Source organism: Ostrinia furnacalis, unplaced genomic scaffold, assembly GCF_004193835.3.
Source record: "Ostrinia furnacalis isolate ACB-3 unplaced genomic scaffold, ASM419383v2 OfSCF3858, whole genome shotgun sequence".
NCBI lineage: Eukaryota > Metazoa > Arthropoda > Insecta > Lepidoptera > Crambidae > Ostrinia > Ostrinia furnacalis.
The window spans coordinates 33,419-40,703 of NW_021134097.1; the positions used below are offsets into that span (position 1 = coordinate 33,419).

General features: G+C 37.9%; 1 non-coding gene across 1 annotated transcript; it reads right to left on the bottom strand.

The window, feature by feature from the left end:
• Positions 1-3,321: 3,321 nt before the first annotated feature.
• TRNAM-CAU (transfer RNA methionine (anticodon CAU)) lies at positions 3,322-3,393 on the bottom strand. Its single transcript has one exon. It is a non-coding gene; the product is annotated as a tRNA-Met (tRNA).
• Positions 3,394-7,285: the final 3,892 nt, after the last annotated feature.

Below are 7,285 nucleotides of genomic sequence, written 5' to 3' on the forward strand. Positions count from 1 at the left end.
TTTGTTTATAAGTACAAAGTTGAATTAACATTACAGCTTAGTTAGAGTCAATAATGTTACTGGATATGCGACTTTGTGGTAGATAATCAACAATTTTAATTAACTTTTCCCGATAATTGGAATAAATGGGATTTTAAGGACTCAAGATCTCAACGCGACAGCTTTATTTCAAAAGAAACATGTCGACGATTTGTAATGATTTCTAGAACTATTAACTTTCAAAAGTCTACGACTCATGTCGGCGGGTCGGCGGGTTTGGTGTGTAGTCTGATAGTCTGCAATAGACTTATACGTATTAATGATGATACCTACTCATATTTTGTAGAGCAGTAGGTAACTTTTCGTCAGGAAATGCATGAAATTACATAACCCACTGGCCCGGGGAAACCAGTGGGTTACACTAAAACCTGACGGTGTCCTTCCAAAGTCTTTGACCTGGACCTTCTGCCTTATGATTCCTCTATTTTGTTCGAATGCTCCAGAACTTCGAAAGTTGACGCTGAAAGGTGCAGCTTTAATATACTAAATCACAGCGAAGTGCACTTTTATAATTAATAGGTCAGCAGTCAGTACAGAACCTTTCTGCCCCATCGGCCGTCAGTTCTGCGTACTATGTGCCCTGCCCATTGCCACTTCAGCTTGCTAATCCGTCGGGCTATGTCAGCGACTTTGGTTCGTTTACGGATCTCCTCATTTCTGATTCGATCTCGCAAAGAAACACCAAGCATAGCCCTCTCCATAGCACGCTGTGCAACTTTGAGCTTCTGTATAAGGCCTATAGTGAGAGGCCACGTTTCCGAGCCATAAGTTATCACTGGTAACACACATTGGTTATACACTCTAGTCTTCATGGGGCAGAAAGGTTCTGGAATGGAGGCCGCGTACCGGAAAACGCAGCGTGGGACGTCCACCTACAAGGTGGACCGACGACATCGTAAAGGTAGCAGGGAAGCGCTGGACGCAGACCGCTGCCAATCGATCAACATGGAAAGCATTGGGGGAGGCCTATGTTCAGCAGTGGACGTCCTATGGCTGAAATGATGATGATGGTGAGTCAGTACAGAAGTTTGCGAAGATGGCCCCGCCGACTAACGTTGAATGACGTCAATCAATAACATTCAGGATTAGGTTTTGCAGAAAGAGCAAAAACAACATTGTTGTTGTTGTTGTAGTATATTTTTTTTGTGCCGCACTAACTCTTTAAGTACCTGGGGCGCTAGCATAATGTTAGCGCGATCTCCATAAATACGAAAATGTTCTGAATGCTAGCGTACTTTACTAATAAACATTTTTTTTCATCACAGAATCTCTCAGAAAAAGTAGATTACTGATTCAAAATATGACTTCACAGAGTTAAATTAAGCATGCATGTGACATACCAATAGCAGGTAGGTTTTAAATATAAATAAATAAAATAAAATCTTAATCAATTAACTCTAGAGCTTATTTCACTTTATTTGAACAAACATCCATAGACATTTTATTTCTATTTTGTAAATTGAAATCCGAGATATCGTGTTTCTCCTTTTCAGTTGAAGCTGTTAAATCCAAATCCCAAATTGTAGCTGAATTTCCAGGTCATTTTCAACACCTGTTGAGTTGATATTCTATCGGTTACGGTTGGCAACTAATATTTGTAGATACAAACTTTATAAGAATTTTGTCTGTGTGTTTTACACGTTAAAAGGATACTTTCACCATAAATTACAAAGATGTTCAGTATTTTCTGTTATTTTAATAAACCTACTCATATTCATAGTTTATCATCAAAATCGATAGGCTCTTTATTTAAATACTACACTGTGTCATAGTTTGAATAATTTATCCCGCTTTTGCAATATTTTTCATTGATGCATCACTCCTATTGACCACAGTGTGGTGATAAAAATAATTGCCTTCTAGTATTGAGATTAATTAGCCCATGGAACCAAACAAACAAACTCTAATGTATATTATACTTAACCCGGCGCCAATGACGTGAAAATAATTGCAAAGACGATGACCCCGGGTCATATTGACCCACATTTCATCGATCATTTTTTCAGGAAATTGTACAAGTAAGCTTAATTTTAATTACTGTCTATGTATATAGGGTTCTTTACTAAGCTAATAAACCAAAAATAAAACGAATGCATGAAATAAATATTTTTTTATGAATTTTTAAACAAAACATGAAAAAATCATGTATAGAAACACATTTGAGTCTACATGTTTTATTTTTGGTAAATATTTCTAGTATTAATGGGAATCAACAATGTTATATAGTGAAAATGAGATAAAATCAACTTTTTATATGCAGATACAATGAGATCAGTCTTCTACTACATCATTCAGAGCCATGGAACTGCTGCAACTGGTGCAGTATGTAATCATATGGTCTGGGCATGTAAATGTGGCATGACGCACTTGCCGGCGTCGTACTAATGCAAGTTCAAGATTATTCGAACACTGAGTCCCCATTATTTGCGTATTTTTCACATTCGTTGCCATTTCTAAGTTCTGGCTATTACAGCCTGAAATTCTTCAATCTCGGAACCCGACTCTTCCAGCAACGCTACATTCTTGCTGGGTCATTTAACAAAGACATTTTGACTAAAACTTAAAAAAGAACAACATAAGCTAGTACTAAACACAAAATAAGCGAATAAAAGTAAGTCACAAAATCACCGCGCCACCGATGACGCGGGGTCATAATGACCCGTTTTAATTTGAAGCCTGTGTATATCGCTACGCAAGCGGAGTCACAATACGTTAACTAACGGAATGGATTTAGGGAGGTTCTATCTCCAGCTATACGAACGCCCGAACCACAAAATGGACGCAAAAAAAAATTATGAACGTTTGAAAATGCCTCGGGTCAATATGACCCAGCGTCATTGACGCCGGGTAGTCTTAAAATACAGGGTGTTAGGTAAATAGGTATATGAGCCGATACTAGCCCATGTTAACATGGGCATGGGCATATAATTGATATGGTGAAGTCAGTTTGATATCACATTTTTTTTAATACATAATAAATTTTATAAAATCGATTTGTATGAAAATTAAAATAATTAAATTGAAGATTTGTTTTATCCACAACGAGGAAGCTCTTGGCCTGTATCTCACCTGATGGTAAGTGATGATCAGGCCGAAGGTGGAAGCGAGCTTCACCCGGAATCCTCAACCACAGAGGAACTGGCTATCTTACCTCTAACTGCCAGAACACAACAATGCCGTTAACATTGTTGTTATGGCGACAGACTTAAGTAAGATGGTGGTAGCTAGCCAGGCAGACTTAGAACAAGCCCACTACCACCAACCAAACTGAACAGAAAAATCTGCCCCCACTGGGAATCGAACCCGGGACCTCTGCGTATGAAGCAGGTGGTCTTACCACTAGACCACAGAGGCGGTTGTCCAAAGATTTGTTGTTTTGATTTGTTGAACAAAGATATCAATTTTTAAACTTCACCATACCTACCATTTATTATGCCCATGTAACATGGGCTAGTGTCGGCTCATATACCCATTTACCTAACACCCTGTAGATATACGTAAGTAATACGAAAAGACTGAGTAGTCCGGTAGTTAACAAACGTGACACATAGGCAGTTTGGTAATATGGATTTACTAACCTTTTTCTCGGCTCTCGGCTAAAAAGGTCGGGTAAAAACTTACGTCACTTTAGGCTTAGGATTATTGAGATGAAAGGCGACTGAAAACGACATAACATGATTTTTATATTGAACCGGCCTACTGTAATCGTTGTATAAGTTTGTAAATGTAATTTACGCAGCAAAGTGTAAATGGATTTTGAAGGTACCAATACTAAGGGTTTTCAAAGCCTTGGAAAGATTTGCCTACCTAGACCTAATGTTTAAAAATTTTGTAAATACCTACATTTATTCCTTAAGTTTTTAGAAAAATATAGGCACTAAATCAATTTTCTGTACTTATGAAGCCATCAAGATTTAAATTAAAAGTATAAACAGGTGATCCAAATTAATACCTCCTTCCTACTAGATTAATTTAGTTTATATTACACGTATGTATTTAGTTTATATTGCGTACACATTACAATATATCTTTTCCACCCTGAATTAGGTCTTCCCAGGTCGGACTTTTGAGATTACTAGTTAATTTCCATTGAAATTGACAAATGTAAATAAACTTGGAACCCGTTTAGTACCGAAGTTAGTCCAAATAGCCTAATAGAGTTAGTCTCGGCAAGTCATTACGAACGTGCAGTGAAACTTTTACGCGTGCCTTGGGCTTCGCGATATATCACCAGTGCTTACTACGCATTAGAGTGGGTTTTTCATTCCCCCGTGTATAAAGATTAACTAGGGGCAGTTAGGGTTGCTGCGATTTGCTTCTAATGTCTTATGGATTCAGTTTTCCTGAAGTAAAGTGTGAAAAAGGGTTATAGTAACTGTGAGTGTTGTGTGTTGTAGAGAAATAGCGAAAATTTTAGTAATGATTTCAGGGTGACAAGATCAAATCTTTCTGGACAAATGACGACATACCAGCAGTCTACTTGTGACCATGACTGAACACAATCAAATTGTCAAAGATGTAAGTAATTGTTTGCCTACTACATACGTGATTTCGTATGTCAATCCCTAAACGAATACAAATCTAACTAAGCAGACCTACTTCTGGCATCATCGAATTTTTTCAATGTCTTCTACCTCCTTATTTCAAAGTTATGGCATGCCATCCATGAATTAGAGCTATCGCAAACAACCACTAATCTTGCATTACCATTACTTCTATATTTATGTTAGTTGGCTCAAATCCAAATACTCGCGTGTAAATTAGCATTCTTAATACTGGCAGCCCTGGTGGAGGCGGGAAATCTCCCAAAATGGTGGCTATGTGTGGATACATTATGGCTAGGCGTACGAGCTCGAAGCATAAACGGAACAGCCATTTGTTGTAAGTGTTTTGGGTGTATATTAGACGGAATTAACACACGTCAGGTACTTTGATACGAATTTATCTTAGTGACATTAGTACATGTGGTTCCGGCAGAGCAGAATAGGACTCTGTTCCCGTCGATGTCGTAAGGGACGACTAAATCATGGATGAGGCAAATAAGGTACAAAATATGCGAACATCAGGCCTCCCCAACTGATCTGGTCAATGTATAAGTCTGGGGAGTGTAAACCAAATCCTCTATTTGCTTCTAGTTAATTATTTAGCGACGATCATGCTCCTGCAAAAGGCGCTGGATGCAGGCTGCTGCCGCCATCTAGTCAATTTGGAAATCATTGAGGGAAGACGTCCTATGGCTGAAATGACGATGATGATTATCGCTGATTTGCTGGTTACTATGATGCATGGCCTGGCTGATCTGCAGCGGTCCTGGCTGATGGCTACCGCGACAGCAATTAAGGACATTAGCTAGCAGGTATTTGTTTTTGTGCACTGCGATAACTTATGAGAAAATATCTTTTAGAGGCCCAAGCGGAGCAGGCCATTTTAATGCGATGACGGACGCTTTGATTTTTTACCCGACTACGGCAAAGCCAAAGGAGGGTTATGATTTTGACAGGCTATGTATGTATGTATGTATGTATGTATGTATGTTCATCTGTTCCCTCGTAACTTCTAAACTACTTATCAGAATTTGACAAATGACATACCATTAGAAGCGTCTTAATTGTCCGCTGGTTATAGGCTAAATGGGGTTTCACAAAATCTAATGTGGCGCCCTCTAGCGGACAAAACATACAGAGTAAAAAAATAAAGTTAAGATAAATATGCCGTGTTTGGTATCATTTGAAAGGGCTTTACTTGTACATTATGAAAATATATATATTACTAGCATTTGCTCGTGACTTTACCTGTATTCATGGGCTGATTGCATATAATTCACATCTTTTCGTTCATTGCTTCGCATATTATGCGCCACAAATACACTTTAACACCAAAATGGTACAAATAATAAATAAAAAGTAAAAAAAACTAAAACTCAACTACGACAAAAAACGACGCTAAAAAAGTATAAAACAAGATTTTCAGAATACTGAACTGAACAAAGTTGCTATTGTAGTTGCATAGTAATTTTCATGTTTGGAAAGGCGTAGTCACACGTTACATATACCTACCTACCTTAGCACTTTGATAACGTGTGACTGCGGTTTCCAAACATGAAAATTACTATGCAACTACATTAGCAACTTTGTTCAGTTCAGTATTCTGAAAATCTTGTTTTATACTTTTTTAGCGTCGTTTTTTGTCGTAGTTGGGTTTTAGTTTTTTTTACTTTTTATTTATTATTCATGAACGCGTAAAGATTAACTTGTTAATTTACATAATTATTAATATTTACAATTATAGGTGATGTTGTATTGAGCTAGGTATGTTAATTGTGAAGTCGAATTACCAAGGCATCTTTTAAAGCGTTAATTGCTTAGTTGACGTCTTGAGTTGAGCTTCATGACAATTTTCTATCCAAAATGGAGAAAAAAGGTTGAGGATCATCTGATCAATCGTCAGACTGTTCATTGACGATCATTTGTTGACTGAAATCCTAGTTGCTAGTTTGAACAGAAGACTGACCTTCATTATCAGCGTCAATTCCAATCCAAACAATGACGTTTTGGCGTCAAAATAGGTTTTGGTTCTTCGATTGAATACTAGTTGTTTGTCTTTACTTCGTGAAATTGATAAATCAATTATCGTTTGCAGTGATAAATAAAGCAGTTTCCACTGCTGGCCATAAATACTGAGAACTGGCCATTGCTCAAATGGGGCCGTGACGGACAGTTCGATTGAGGGAAATTAATCGTCAGGGTTGTAGGACCCATCACAGACCACTTGGCGAAATGGATGCCGTTATTTTCTCAAAGATTTGTCACACTGGATGCGTTCTTCGGTTTCGGTTTTATAAATCGTGGTGGGTGTTTCTTTGTCATATTTTGAGTCACATAAGCATGAGTGTTGATTGAGCGAAATACATAATATTGCCAAGTTAAACCAGCCGCTGTGTCGCATTTTGAAAGATTCTCCCTTAAATGTCGCAAGACAGTCTCGTATCGTAGCGGTCTTGATGATTGGTAAAGACTTAGGCTGGGTTGCACCATCTTACTTTCACTTTGACAAATGTCAAAAATCTGTCAAATTCCATACAAAAGCACCGGTCATCGTCATAGTTACCGTTAAAGTTAAGTGGTGCAACTCAGCCTAAGTATCACACTCCACAAACAATTCGTAGATTAATGACATATAGCCGCCACAAGGAGTAAGTTTTGTATGCGTTGCATAATAAGGTATTAGAAGAGACAAGGAAATCTTG